This window comes from Magnolia sinica, chromosome 8 (assembly GCF_029962835.1).
Source record: "Magnolia sinica isolate HGM2019 chromosome 8, MsV1, whole genome shotgun sequence".
NCBI classification, from domain to species: domain Eukaryota; kingdom Viridiplantae; phylum Streptophyta; class Magnoliopsida; order Magnoliales; family Magnoliaceae; genus Magnolia; species Magnolia sinica.
The window spans coordinates 81086026-81102370 of NC_080580.1; positions in this window are offsets into that span (position 1 = coordinate 81086026).

A 16345-nucleotide genomic window follows, 5' to 3' on the forward strand; every position below is an offset into this window, starting at 1 on the left:
CAGACTCGTGTACACCTCTAAATGCAAGTATCGTGTACTGTCTAACACATGTTCCACTACTCACACAAACTGTTGTAGTATGTCATTCCTTTTTTGTCAAACATATAAAACAAAATAGTGGAATATGTGAGGAGTTTAATCTTATTGGTAATAGGTGAATCATTTGTGGCACATGTGCATGTAACAATATGACATGTGTTAGGCATTGTCTTCGTATGGGGCACTCCAACATTCTAGTAGAATCTGACTTGCATCTTGTTGTGAACTTCCTCTTGGGTTACTCTGTTCCAGGTTGGAAATGGAAGTGTTGGATCAACAGAATCAAGAACATCATCATGGCCAGAAATGTAAAGTTTGTTCATATCTCTAGAGAATGAAACAGGTCGGTGGATGCCTTGGCCAAATTGGGGAGTGAAAGTCAAAGGGCGCTCTGTTTTTAGACCACGCCGACCTCCCGCTGATAGCCAGGGGCCTCCTTTTCCTTGACAGGTTGACTTGGCATAGTTAGGAGGGGGACCTAGATTCTGGGGTCTCTCTGTGCTAGTTCTCTTTTTCTTTTCTTTTCCTTGCAATAGACTTTCCTCTCCTCTTTGTCTGGGAGAGCCTGAATCCAGGATGCTGCGAGTTATCTTTTCCTTACGATAGACTTTCCTCTCCTTTTTGTCTGGGAGAGCCCGAATCCAGGATGCTGCGAGTTATCTTTTCCTTACGATAGACTTTCCTCTCCTTTTTGTCTGGGAGAGCCCGAATCCAGGATGCTGCGAGTTATCTTTGTAAATCCTTTTGTTATTTGGAATGAAAACATCCTTTAATATATATAGCATGACCCATCAAAGTTTTAGATCAAAGTAAAACTTGGTCTTGGGGGGTTTTACGAGGTGCTGCTTCACATGAACGGTTCAGATTTTGAATTCACATCACGTATGATGGGTTCTCAAAAAAGTCAGGTGAGCGTTTCCGTGTGTGTGTGTGTGTGTGTGTGTGTATTAATGATCACACAAGCAAAATATTTGTCACATGTGATTTATGTGTGCAGAATATTTTGTTGACAAGTAAGCCTGTGGTTTGGTGATCTGTACAATTTAATAGTGGTAATAATTTGATTTTGGACCACTTATAATTTTACTTCTAGCCATTCATTTGGAAGCCATCAATTGGATGGTTGAGATTGCTCGGTGTGAAATGAGATGGTTGGTATAGCTTTAGTAAACTACCCCCAAATTCTGACGTGCAAAATAGTAACTAACGAGGCAGATTGCATTGAAATTGGAATATTGCATAATGAGTTACACATTAGGCTTTAATCATACCGTGAATATATGTGGTTTATTCATGCTGATGACGTCCATCCATTTTTCCAGATTAATTTAGGCGTTGAGCCAAAATTAAAGCATATCCAAATTAAGCTCAAGTGAACCACACAAGAAGTTGTGAGAATAATTAGTTGTACTGTTAAAACCTTTTTACGGCCCACGGTGATATTGATTTGTCATCAAAGGGAAAACACAAATATCAGCTTGATCCAAAACTTCCGTGGCGCTTTGGATATACTTTATTTTTTAGCTTAAGTATTAAAATTATCTGTAAAATAGATGGATGGAATGATAAAATATATAAATCAATGTGGCCCCACAAAGCTTACTCATGGGTTAAGGATACTCAATTACCAAGTATGCAATCTGCTTTCGATTGCCTGTGGGAAGCCAGGTGCAGTCGATTGGTGATGTTAGTGAGAGATCCACTTTGTCCATTTCTTTTGTCAGATCATGTTAGAATACTCGTTCAAAAATAAGGGAAATCCAAAACTTAAGTAGCCACAGGTATGAAAAGGGAAATGTCGACCATTGAAACCTTCCTAGAGTCTACTTAATTCTATATTTATATGCCATCCAAACTGTTCAAGAGGTCATTCAAATAATAATAAAAAAAACATATACATTAGCCTCATCTGAAACTTCTGCGGCCCGGGAATGCTTCATGGGTGGATGTTCAATCATACTTTTTCATTTCGTTTGGCCTACTTGAGTTTTGGATCTGCAACATCAGGGTGGGGGCCACCTAGGTTTGGACAGGAATTGAATTGCAGGTAATCCGCATGGAATTGAGTCTAAATCTAGTGAAGCCGGATGTGGAGGACATTTCCCATGGACAAAATTTTCCATGTCAGGTAAGGTTGTCCCCACGGAGCCCCTCCTCCGTCAGGACATGGAGATCGTGCTCTGTAGGCCCCAAAATGATGAATGTGTTATAACCATGCTATCCATTTATCTTGGATAATTATTTTAGAGCATGAGCCCAAAAATGAGGTAGATCTATATCTTAGGTGGACCACACCATAGAAAAAAACAATAGTGATTGAACGCTCACCATTTAAAACTTCCAAAGGTCCGATGTATTATTTATTTGCCATCAAATCTGTTGATTAAGTAACAAAGTCTTAAATAAATGGAAAACACAAATATCAGCTTGATCCAAAACTTCTATGGGCTCCCAGAAGTCATATGGTGGGGCATTCAATCACCACTGTTTCCTATGTTGTTGTCCACCTAACATTTTGATCTACCTCATTTTTAGCCTTATGCCCTAAAATGAGCTGGCAAAATGGATGAACAGTGCAGATTAAATATATACATCATGGAGGGACCCACCGAGCACCTTCCAGCAAGAATCGCTATGTCAATAGGCAATCTGCCTATAGTCCGTCCCCCGTCCTAGCTGGGTCAGGAGACAATCTGTGTCCATTTTCCATGGAGGGAGATTATTCAAAGTCTCGTGGACCCCACAAAGTCCAATCAGTTCTGTCAGGGCACGAAGCTTTCATTTTCCATGGATGTAGATTATTCAAAGTTTCGTACAGTGGGCCCCACAAAGCCCACTCCGTCCTGGTAACCAGGATGCTACCCGTATCCATTTTCCATGGATGCAGATTATTCAAAGTCTCCTATGATGGGCCCACAAAGCCCACTTGGTCGGGCGGATCATGTGAGACCCCAGCCTCCTCAAAGATGGTGTGGCCCTTACCGTGGGCCCAACCTTGATGTATATATTCGGTATCCACACCGTCCATCCTTTTTTCCATATCATTTTAGTGTATAATCGCAAAAAAGAAGCAGAACCAATTATGAGGTGCACCATACCATAAGAAATAGTGGTGATCGACTATTAATGGGCCTCAAAAGTTTTGGATAAAGATGATATATTTTATTTTATTTTTTTAACCTTCATCAAGGCTTATTAGACCTTATCAGTGGATTGGATGGCAAATAAATACTACAGAAACATTAATGGCAGGTTGTTCGATCATCACTGTTTCCTAGAGCATGGTTCATGTGAGATTTGGATATTCTTCATTTTTGGGATCATGCCCTGAAATGATCTAGAAAAAAGGATGCACGGCATGGATACAGAATAGATACATCAAGGTGGTCCCCACGGTATGGATCGCACTTTCTTAGGCGAGGGCAGGTTCTCACCTAATGCGCTCCCCACTTGTTCCTGGCAGGGGCAGGAGGTTTTCCATGATGCAGATTATTCAAAGTCTTATAGCACCTGCCATGACAAGTCCGTCCTAGTAGGCGGTTCCATACACACCCGTTCAGAAATTTGCAACAACGACGCGCAGCGTTTTCCACGCCCGGCTTGCGCTTGGATACTCAAGGATACAATCGTACGCGCAGATTTCAAATGGCGATGTATGACAGAAAATGATCAAAATAACCGGTGACAAAATGACCAAAATGCAATTTTCACTGTAAGAAGGAACATGCACCATGGGGTGGAACGTGCGGGGAGCATAACTTCGTGATCTGGGATGTTCATCTGGTAGGGCTCACTGCAGATAGGAGGTTGACCTATAGGATGATCCTGATCACCGGATTGGGCGTAACTTTCCTTTTGTTAAATGTAGACCATTGGCTGTAAGTTGTAAGCCACCGATTGGGGAGGTGGATTAGCTGCTGACAGGTTGAGTGGCCGAACTGGCTACTGAAGTGACGTCTCCAAGTTATATGGTCCCACCATGATGTGTGTTTTGCATCCACACCGTACATTCATTTGGAGAGATCATTTTAGGGCATGAGCATGTAGACATCCCATTCCCACCCTAGGTTAATAAGTTGATTAAGTTTGAACCGGTGAATGAACGATTGAACCGTAATCTTAAATCCTAACCTTATAAGCCTAAACCCCAGTAACCTCAGCCCTAAACCCTAATCTTATAACCTTAAACCCTAGGAATCCTTATCCTAAAGCCTAACCTTAGAAGCTTAAATCCTAGGAACACCAATCCTAAACCTTAAACTTAGCCCATTCAACCTAGTCAACCTAGTCGACGTAACCCTAAACTCAAAAAACCTAAAACTCTGAACCGTAGAAACCTAAAACCTTGAAGCCTTAAATCGGTTCAGCGAATTAACTCACCCGGTCAGCCTACCCAACTCCATAACCTAGTCAATTCACCCATTTAAGACCGAACCTAAGCCAAAAAGCAAGCCCAATCAGAATAAAAGGCAAAACTTCAAAACAACAATATTCATTCTCTTCTCAACCCCCTTGCTCATAAACATCAACATCATAGTGCATTTCATTATTTTCTCGCATCCAACTAGCGGGCATATGCTCTGACACTTAATGATATAATCAGATCCTGCCCACCAGAAACATTAGTCAGTTAGTCATCGTTTTGACATATATATTGCATTCCATCATTTTCTTTTATTTGACTAGTGGGCATATGATATGAGGCCTGTCAATATAATCAGAGCAGTTCCACCAGAAACCTTATACCCGGTTGACTATCATTTTATTATAAGCATCCATACAACATCAAGCATCCCATACATACGTACTTTACACCCTGCATTTGATCTGTTTGAACGTATGATCTGCGGCTTGCCGATATAATCGGATCCTGCACATAAAATTTTTGGATCGATTAATCACTATTGTCATTACGTCACATTATATTTTCTACACATGAGAACTACCCTTATTCCTCATAAATTAGTCAGACCTTGTGAAGTGTAACGCCCTGAAATTCGGGGGTCAAGCATAACTCAGCTCCCGAGTTCCAAAACATCACTTATGCAACATATTTAATGATGGATGTATGTTGTCTGTATTAGTGCATAAAACATGGAATAGATTAAGCCAAAGCACAGATATAATTCAGGGATAAGTGAATAAAGTAAGCGGAAGACTTATAGAAATATATGTGTACAAGTGCAAATCCCTGAAGTACATACATAAACCAGGTCGTGATGAAAGTGTTATTATCAAAATTACAAGTATCAAGATTACATCATTTAATTTTCCAAAAGAATCCCAGCATCTCGCGCATCAGAACAAGGCTCACTAGAACCTATCTGAAAACTGCACATAAGAGAAAGCAGCCTCATCATCATCCATCTTCCGCTCTGCCTCAGAAGTCGCATCAACATCTGCAACATCAGAACCTAAGACAGAGTCTGGTGGGTGTTTAACACCGCCCCAGAACGTGGGAGTGAGTGATCAACTCAGTGGAACAATAAGGCACTGGTTAACATGTTATCAGTTCAATCAAGCAGTAATGATAAAGCAGAACAATTAAACAAGTCCTAAGTACTCTTATTAATGCAAGGATGTATGCAAAATGATGCGTGCCCTCACGCGTACACCCTCAGCGTCTTCATCTTACGTTACGCATGACACCACCTCAAAGTGCGCCACATCTACAAAGTACATGCAAATGCGGTGCATGAATATGATTACCAAGTTGTTATTAGTCATTTCATACAGCAGGATTGGGAAGCTAAAGTACCTTCCTCATATCACCATCCAAACAGTGATCCATTCTAGGGTCGTCAAGCCTAGACATCTCATACGATCATATGGTTGTAGGTCGTTGCAAAGGGCTCGTCACCAATCAATGCACGCCTATCATACCATTGTTACTACACTAAGGCTCGTCACCTCAATGCGGTATCCAGGTATGCTCAAGGTCACTACAAAGGGCTCGTCACCAATCAATGTAGGCCGACAGCACGAATATAGTGTCCCATACCACCATAATCGGCTCACGAGTTTGGTTGCTCACTGGTCACTACGGGGAGGCTCGTCACCCCAGCGTAGGCCGACAGCTCGACCACGGTGTCCCAGACCACCATGTCCGGCTCATGAGTCTTAGCGGATCAAGGTACCAAGGTTAATAGGATTTCACTGGTAAGTTTGGTATCCTAGATTCAAGCAGTAGCGTCCATACATGGTGAACATACATCGGATAATCGGGTTACTTGACGAACTCGACTAGCACGAGCGCACGTTGAGTTGAGCGACATAGAGTGCGCAAACACTCCGCGTGGCCAAACCACTGCCGACAACTCTAATACGACTCGGGTTCGTCTAATCACGTCCTTTATGGCGAAAGCGATCTCAGCCACAACCTTAAAGCAGATTACCGAATTCCTGGACTATTCATAGTCCCAAACACATTACACTACAACAGATATTCGAATTAAATGTAGAACTGTAAAGGAACAACAACTTAAATTATGTGGTACTCAAGCATTTGAAGAATATCACTTAACATAAATGAAAGCATAAGTAAGACTTGAATTTAAATAACAAGGAATGTAATTTGCAAGAAGGAAATCATACACACTAGTGGGAGAGTCGAGAATCGCTTCTCAACGCCCATACTAGGTTGAAACATCACACTTTAGATCATTCAGACATTTCTACAAACACTTAGAATACACAATACAACATATATGACATATGTTGAAATACAAGCATTTGGACAATTCCTTTTACCAAGGAGTTGCCGCACATACAATTAGCATACATACATGACAAATAATCATGGCAAACACAGGTGTATATTTTATACGTATACGGTACTTTATACATACACATAGAATACACAAATCTCAATATAACACATGCATATCAGGAACGCAAAATAAACATAACATTTGGCATGTGAAATCTCATCCATAGCAAGAATAAATCATTAACTGGCATTGAAAGCCTTGAAAACCATAATCTATACACTTAAAGTCCGCACCTTAAGCCAGAAAAGAACACCGAACTGATTTCAGACGAGTTGTCTTCGTCAACGGCGATAGAATACCCTAAAGCAAGAATAGAAATGAGATACAACGACACCAAGACTATTCTAAGCTCTAACACAGATTAGGGTTAGGTTAACTTACCCAAGGATGAACTCAGAATCGTTAGAATAACGATTCAAAGTGAAGGTTCAAGGATGTAGAAAAACAGGAAAGAATCCAAGATGATTCACCAACTTCTCTCTCACTTTCTCTCTCTTTTCCACTCTCTCTCCAAGCTAGGGTTAGGAAATTCGTATGGAAAAGAGAGCTAGGGTTTAAGGACTATAAATAGGCCAAAAATTGATGAAAATAACCCCAGGGTCAAGGTATACTTAGGTTATAACCAAAGCAAGCCTCTCTCGATCCAACGAAGCACTTCTGGTGGGCCTATAACCACGAAAGGTCGGACTTAAGCTCACTGATCATGGATCTAGGTCAGGCTGAGTTTTCGTACCGACCGGCTCTTCAGATCAGCCGTGGCGGACCACACTCAATTCAACGGTCACGGAATCTCGATAAGGTCCACAAGCACAAGGACATACGTGGGCCACCTTCCTTGATCAGATGGTGAAATTGGGTAAGAATCCAACGGTCAGATTGCTTAAAATCATCGCGCAACCGACACGACTCAGATTTCATAAAATCTTAATAAATTTCCAACCGTTCTCACACTCTTCACTCCGAACTCAATCGAATCGACCCAGAACATCACATGGACTTGATTTTTGAGGTGATGGTCAAGCCCAACATGGTGACCGCAACAGCTTAAGATCATCGCAATCGGACTTTCGACACGCGGTCCAGGTCCGATCCAGAACTTCCAAAAATTCCCCAGAACAACTGGATTTAACGATGGATCCCAGATTTCAGAGTAACATAGCGCTAACTAATCTACAAGTTTTGAGTCATGCAGATCCAATTTAAAGTGATTGATGCGAATTTCATAAGTAATCGAGTATAGCGCTAATTACCCCAAAAACAACTACTTAGGGAAAGATTAGCACAAAATTTTTTAGGTCATTACATGAAGTAAAGACCGTACGTCTGTACGGGCAGAGTGGGTGACTAATACCTTCCTTTTCTCTAATCGTGGTCCCTAACTCGGAATCTCTAGAACATAAACTCACGAGCCATCTTAGGGTTAAGGATCTTTTGGTCTCTAATCTTAAGCGTTTCTACGGGGTCTAACCGGCTATAAAATCTTAATAATTGGTTAGTGGCAACTCTGATCAAATATTACACCCTCTTACCCCTTTAATGAAAGTACTCAAGCGAGGCAACTAGTGGAAGAAGCGAGAGTCGATCTCCTGTCCCATTAGGAAATCCGCCCTCCAATGTCCACAAAGCCAAAGAATGAGTTGGATCAAAAGCTCAACTGGACTCATAGAAAAAAGTGGGGTGAGTGACATCCACCATTAAAAACTTCTAACGATCGACCACAAAAGTTTTCAATCAAGCTAATATTTGTGTTTTCCCTTCTTTCATGTCTGCGTTAAATTATGAAGAGGTTGGATCTCAAATAAACATCATGGTGGACCTCACGAAGGTTTCTGTCACGCCCCAAACTCGGAAACCGGGCTCACAAAATTCTCGATCGCCGAATCCGGCACCGACAACCCCCGTAGAACCCCATTCTTGTCTCCCAGCGCCCATTCGCCAAGTTTTGATCCTAAGATGCTACGAGGAGGATTTTCAACATCAGTCTGATTCATAATAAGCATAACCAAAGGCATAACCCACAAACAACAACCAAAAACTCCATCACATTTTCATTATGATAAAAAACTTTACAAGTACAATCATCATAAAGGGAAATACAATGATAATGGACAAAAAGTTCCAAGATGATCTGTTATACGCTCCTGCCTCAGCGTTGCTGCGGTCCAACGTCACCTGCACGCAACGGTCGTGCATAAGCTCATAGAAAGCTTAGAGGGTGGTGAAAGTGTGTGCACAAGGTAGTAATACATTTATACAGTATCAGAGTAATGCAGAATATACTGATGAGTCCATGAATACCATAAGTCGTACCAAGGCTATGCGATGCAAGATGTGAATGATGTCGGCCATACCAAGGCCATGCGATGCGAGATGCAACTTAAGCATACAAATCCTCATCTAAATCCACATATCAATACAGCTCAACTCTGGAATATAACCGGGGTCTAGTACACTCTAAGCCAGATTGCCGCCCCATCGCGTGGAATAAGGTGAGTGGAAAAGACCTCACTATCCGCCTGCTAATATCGGACTCGGCTCGTCAATAGCGGACCCATTCCTCGAGCTAGTCAAACTCAGCCTAGCTTTACCCCCTCCTCTCGGGTGGATAAGGCCACACCCCCTTCCAACCGACCACGACATAGTGGAAAGCGAGGCCTTCTGGTAATCGGCACTCGGAGCTCATGCACCCACTCGGTCTAGACGTTGGAGCAACCTCTTGGTACCATAAGGGTTTAGGGACTTTCACCCAGGGATATCTATAACACCCCATGTAGAACAAGATTTTCGGTATCCAATCCTGCCAACCATGATACTCCTATGGAGGCTACGACCCTGATGTCACTAGGGCGTACATTAACCATGTCACACAATGCAAAATGCATGAATCACACTATCCAATCATGCAGTAATCCTGTGCGTATCATGCGCTCACGTAGGGCATTACCGCTTATCCGGTAGCCCATAAACAAACTGCCTGAAGGTATATGCTATGATCAGTCACTCCTCATATCAAGTATACATATGATGCGTATGATCATGAATCATGGAACTATTCTAAACATATTATATATGGTGATGGACTCTGTTCACAACGAAGATGGGCCTAGACGGCCTATACACTACAAGTATGGGCCTAACAATGGGCCCTCGGGAGAGTTACAATACGGACATTTAACCATCATTGCTCTTACAATGTGGACGTCAAACCATCATTGCTCCCAAGGCGTGATCGCAAAAAAAAACATCATCACACACATCATGGTAGAATCTCATGTCGCACTGGGCCTCATATACATTGTACTCGGCTCACATAAAGACCTCACATACGTCTCATTGGGCCTCATATACATCAAATGGGCCGATCAAATGGGTCGAATCAATTGGGCCAAGTCAAATGGGCCGAGTCAAATGGGCCTCATGTATATCAAATCGAGCCCACCCTCAGATATTTTTGGGATCCGATCTATTCACAAGTTAACATAGAGATAGATGAAATGAAAACAAATATCAACTAAATTGGAAACTACTATTGCCCTTAAAAGTTGAACGGTGGATGTCACTGCCCACTATTTCGATGGTGGGGCCCATTTGAATTTTAGTTTTGACTCATTCTTTACCTCATATTATAAATGATATCTCAAAATGGTTGGATGGTATGGATACAACACATGCATCATGCATGATGGGCCCCACTATCTAAATAGTGGATGGTGTAGATAAAACATATGCATCATGAGGGGCTATAGGACTTGCTGACTTCGAATCACCAGCCATGTAGCTGGTATGAGGTACCCCAGCCAACTCGTTCTCCTGCTAGTAGGTCTCACCGTCCCAACCTGATGGACGGTGGACACAACACATGTATCATGATGGTGTGGCCACGTCCCACACTGGACGTACACAACAGCCATATAGCTGTTGTACGTTGCAGCCATGGCTACTTTGGAATGCAGAGGTGGGTCCCACGTAGGGCCCACCCTCATGTAATATAATATAAAATATATCTATTTAATATATACCAAATGCCAGCTGTTGTACATGCAGCTTTTCTGCATTAAAAGGGAGAGGTGGTTACCACGTAGGGCCCACCCTTCAGTTAATATATATGATATTATATAATATTATAATATAATATATAATATATTATATCATATATTAATATAATATAATATAATATATTAATATTATATAAATATGCAACGTCCAGGCCTTGGACGGCCTGGACATGCAAATTCATCAAGGGAGGCCCCACATGTGGGGTGGGTCCCACTATCCAAAGACGGTGGACGGTTTGGGTAAAACACATAAATGATGGCTTGGCCCATCTGGTTGGATGGAGGACGGGGTGGGGCCCATGGACCCCACCGTCAATCACACTTCTCTGTTAGCCACCCTCACTAGGGAAACCAAGACCTCAACGTTGTAACAAGGTATCTCCACTCAGACTGTCAGTTGAGCTATTGGATCTGGGTGTGGAAAACGGGCCCCACACGGACGTGGGTCCCACCGCCTAGGGGTGGTGCACGGTCTGGATAAAACCCATATACCGTGGTGTTGCCCATAAAAAAGGGTGGATGGCGTGGATGGGTCCTATAGACCCATGTCAGTCCACACCCATGTCAGTATACATACTCCATGTTAGCCACCTCCACAGGGATCAATACCAAGACCTCCAGTGTTGAAACGAGGCATCTTTCACTCAGCCTACCATGTGAGCTATGGAGCTGGGTCCCACGTCTGATCACACTTCACTGGTAGCCACATCCCACTACTAGTCACATCCAGGTGGGCCCCTATGGACGGTTGGGATGGCATATAAACATCATGGTGTGTCCCACATGGATGGGGTCCACCAGTAGATGGCATGAATGATATACACACATTATAGGCGGGCCATAATCATAGAAAAAGAGAGAGAGAGAGAGAGAGAGAGAGAGAGAGAGAGAGAGAGAGAGACATCGGCGAAGATGGAGGGGCCCCGCTGTTGAGGGTCAAATATTGCATATCAGACCCAGTTATTGCATGAATTTATAAGCATGATACCGTTTAATGGCCCGATTTAATCGTGTTTGTGATGCAGAGTGTATTTACGAGCATGGACTGAAAAAGGGTGCTAGAAGTGTGGATTTAACACTCCGAAGTCACCAGAGCAAGGGAGACACTCTAGAGAACCAAGACTGAAGAATTTACATGCCAGGGATCCGAGGAAATCAAGCCATTAAGTCTTCTCCTTGATCGAATTTTCCTCATTATTCTCGGTTATTTTTCAACTGATTTTTATTTAGTTTACTCAATTACTATCGCAAATATTTGTTGGATTAGTTAAGAAGAGTCTTTAATTTTGAATTGTGACAATCAGTCCTCGTGGGAACGATCTCGTAATACGTATCATATCTACATCTGATTCGTATACTTGCGAGTTTAAAATCATTTAAATCAGGTTGGTTTAAATAAAACATCAAGTTTTTGGCGCCATTGCCGGGGATTCTCTCTTATCATAATTCATAATTAAATTATTGCCGGCAACGGCGCCAAAAACTTGATGTTTTATTTAAACCAACCTGATTTAAATGATTTTAAACTCGCAAGTATACAAATCAGATGTAGATATGGTACGTATTACGAGATCGTTCCCACGAGGACTGATTGTCACAATTCAAAATAAAAGACTCTTCTTAACTAATCCAATAAATATTTGCGATAGTAATTGAGTAAACTAAATAAAAATCAATGGAAAAATAACCGAGAATAATGAGGAAAATTCAATCAAGGAGAAGACTAGGACTTGCGAATCCACCCCTAATTATCATAAACCTTGTTCTACCTGTTGATTCACCCTAATTCAGATTGACGTCAAAATAAATAAAGCGCACTCTATGTCCTTGGTTGGGCACATAGAATGTATAATTCCTTAAAGCATATGGATCATATCTTTCCATCCATGGTCAGGCATGGAGAGATGTAGATTCCTGTTTCTTCCTCTATAGGAACCTGTTCATAATCAGACATAAGCACCTAGAATAATATTTCAAACAACATCCATAACTAGACTTTGGTTGAGCTCTTAGAATGGAGAAGCAAAAAACTTTCAATTAAGCATACTAGAGAAAGAAACAAATCAATTAAATCAAAATGAAATCAACACATAACCAGGGTTGTTCAAATTAGGGGCTTCATCTCAGCCCTAGCTAAGAACTTAGAAACTCATAGATTCAACTGGAAAGAAGAAAAAACAAGATTTATAAAAGACAACCTTCATTCTCTCCCTTCTTTCTTCTCTTTTTTCCAAACTCTCTGCTATTGAATCTCCCAGCCACTCTCTCTCTCTGTTCTCAGCTCCACGTCCAGCCAAAAACCAGCCTTTCTTCCCTCTTGCTTTCTCTCTTTTGCTTCTCCAAGCTCTCCCTGGATCTGCCTTTTTTTTTTTTTCTCTTTTCTTCTCTTTCTCTTCTCTTTCTCTTCTCTGGATCTCTCAGATCCACGTCCAGCCACACACTCCTATCTTCTCTCTTTCTTTCTTCTCTCCAAAACGAACTTCTTCCTTGTATTCCCCCCCCTCAAACGAGCCTTTTCTCTCTCTTTTATAGTTCTTAGATGCGGTGCAGAGCTGCGCTGGGATGCGTGCACAGAGTCAGTGGGAAGGTCTTTATGCACCAGCGTGCATAACTTCTTCACACAGCCAAGATCAGATGCAAAACAGCGCATCTTTCCTTGCTCGGTTTCTAAATAAATACCGTCCCTTAGGACCTTTCCAAGTTCTCTACATGATGGACGGATCAGATCTTTCATCTGATCAAGTATGGTGGGCCACAACTGCCCGAAAAAGTCGGACAGCGTCCGGGCGAGCGAAAATAGGGATTGCACTGATCGCGCTGCGACGTTTATGGGGCCCACTTAGTTGCTATATAGATAAATCCAAGCCGTCCATTGGATGCAGCACAAAATTTCGATCGAGAATGGACTATTTTCATTGTCTGCTGATGCGGCCCACGTGATTTCACTTCTTGCCATCCATTCTGCTTTTGAACGGTTGAAAACCGATCTCTACTGCCATCTGAAATAACGCCACCTAAGCGATGGTAATATGGGCCATTATGGTCTAATAGACGGTCCAAATTGGACCTACGAGTCGTGATGGTGGCCCACAACAGGGGACCGCAAGTCCCTGTTTCTGTTTTTGCGAAGCCGGAAACGGCAGTTTCTTTTTAAAAAAATTTTTGTCGGTCAGCACCTGCTGACCGACCTTGCGTGTATTGATGCACTGCTGGTGTGCGTCCGCACTGTGTGCATGCAGTGTACATGTGAGGTCCATCATGATGTATGCACCAAATCTCCTCCATCCATATGGTTCTCCATATAATTTAAAGCGTTGATACCAAAGATGAGCCATATCCAGGGACCAGGTGGACCCCACTTAATGAATTAAGGGGCTGATATGGCCGTTGGACAACTTCCTCAGTGATTCAATGGCTGAAATTTAATTTGTACGGTTAATTTATGATCCCCATCCCATGTATAGAGTTTCGACCCAATCGGATGGCGAGAACCATGTGATCTTGCATTTTACACCAATTTCGGGCCTCTTTAATGTGAATGGCTTAATTTTCTCGGATCCTTGACATGTAAATTCTTCAGTCTTAGTTCTCTGGAGCGCGTCCTTTACTTTGAGGACTTCGGAGTGTCAAATCTATGCTTGTAATACTCTTTTTCCATCAACGCTCCGGATTTCATCCTGCAACAAAAATATAATTAAAATACTCCGTTAAGCATTATCATGTACGTAAAATCATGTAATAATTAGGGTTTGATATGCAATATTCGACCCTTATCACAACCCTCAACCAGTATTTTGCTAGTCCCGAGCAAAACATGCGAAAAATAATTTTAGAAATAAAAGACAATTCCTGTGAGCCCGAGTGACTTGTGAACCAATAATTGAGATGAGATGCGAAAATTCTAGGATTCATGAATGGTGAGTAGTATTTTTTTTTTTTTGGAATCCAGCTCATGGTAAACTTCATAATCAAGTTCAAAATATTAATCCATTAATTAGAATATTCTAAACATTGAGTTCCATGAGTGTATAGTGTAATCTCGGCTTATTATCATTAAGAGATCCAATTGTCAATTTCATGATATCATTAGTAATTAACAACGGAATGCATGACAACTGAAACCAACACTTGCCTGATAGGTTAACTTTTCATTCTACTAGCCTTTGCTTTTCTTTATGAATAGTAACGCCAAGGAGGGGAATCAAGTCCTCACCTATAGGGAGCAAACCTATGGCGAAAACTTGTCGCCTAACTTTTTCAAATGACAACCATAGGGAATCGAATCTACACCTATAGGGAGCAAACCTATGGTGAAGATTATATGACTTACGCTTTCTCTCAATTCTTAGTTATGGACCGAAGCTAAAAATTTCAGGCTGGTTCCTTTCATGCTTAGTAATTACCAAGTTAATCATTCAATGTTGAAACGGAACCTTAATGTGCACCCGAGATGTGATATGTGAGATCATGACTCAATCAATGTTTAAAAGTTCTAATCATGGGTTAACAATTTAAACTTAACTGTGAAATCTGACGGATGGCTAAATCCAAGAGTTATAAATTACCGACATTCTGCACCTTGCAATGTTAAAATCACCCTTATCCTTCAGAATCACTTCAAATGCACAAGAAATTCCAGAAAAATTTAAAAATTTTCACAATTTGTGCTCAAGACCAAGAAAATACTGATGAGGTAACCTAATCTCCCACCCCCAACCTAAAATCTACATTGTCCTCAATGTAAAAGAAATAAGCATGCAATGCACATGGGACAACGAAAATAAAAGAGGAGGATGAAAAGATAGTACCTGGACGGAGAATCAAGAGGCTTTCCAAAGATATCAGCGTAAGAGCAGGTCAGCACAAGAGAGAAATCAACAAAAGCAAAATAACAAAAATAACATCACAAAAAGAAGATCCTACCTATACCACTTTTGCAGGTGCTCTCGATTGCATTTAGCGTATGCAACAAGCCTTTAAACCCCTAGGTTGCCCCTAGTGGACGACTTGTAGTCTCGTGAGGGTTTGCAGTAATGTTACCCCCAAACATTGAGCTAACTAACTAGGAAACTAAAATGGAATGAAAAGATGGGTTGCCTCCCAGGAGCGCTAAGTTTAACGTCTTCAGCCAGACAAGAATGGACCATGAACTAATCATTCTTGATAACCTAGGTCCGCCAAATAAATTTTCTCAACATCTTTGTTCACCAAATCATCTAAATACGGTTTCAGCCGTTGACCATTTACTTTGAAGATATTCCCGTCTATTAAATTTTGAATCTCAACTGCTCCATGAGGGAATACTTTTACTACTCGATAAGGGCCATACCATCGCGAACGTAGTTTTCCAGGAAAGAGGCGTAGCCTGGAATTATACAATAATACTTTCTGGTTCGGTTCAAATGTCTTGCGAAGAATTGCTTTGTCATGGAAGATTTTTGTCTGCTCTTTATAAATTTTTGCATTCTCATATGCCTCATT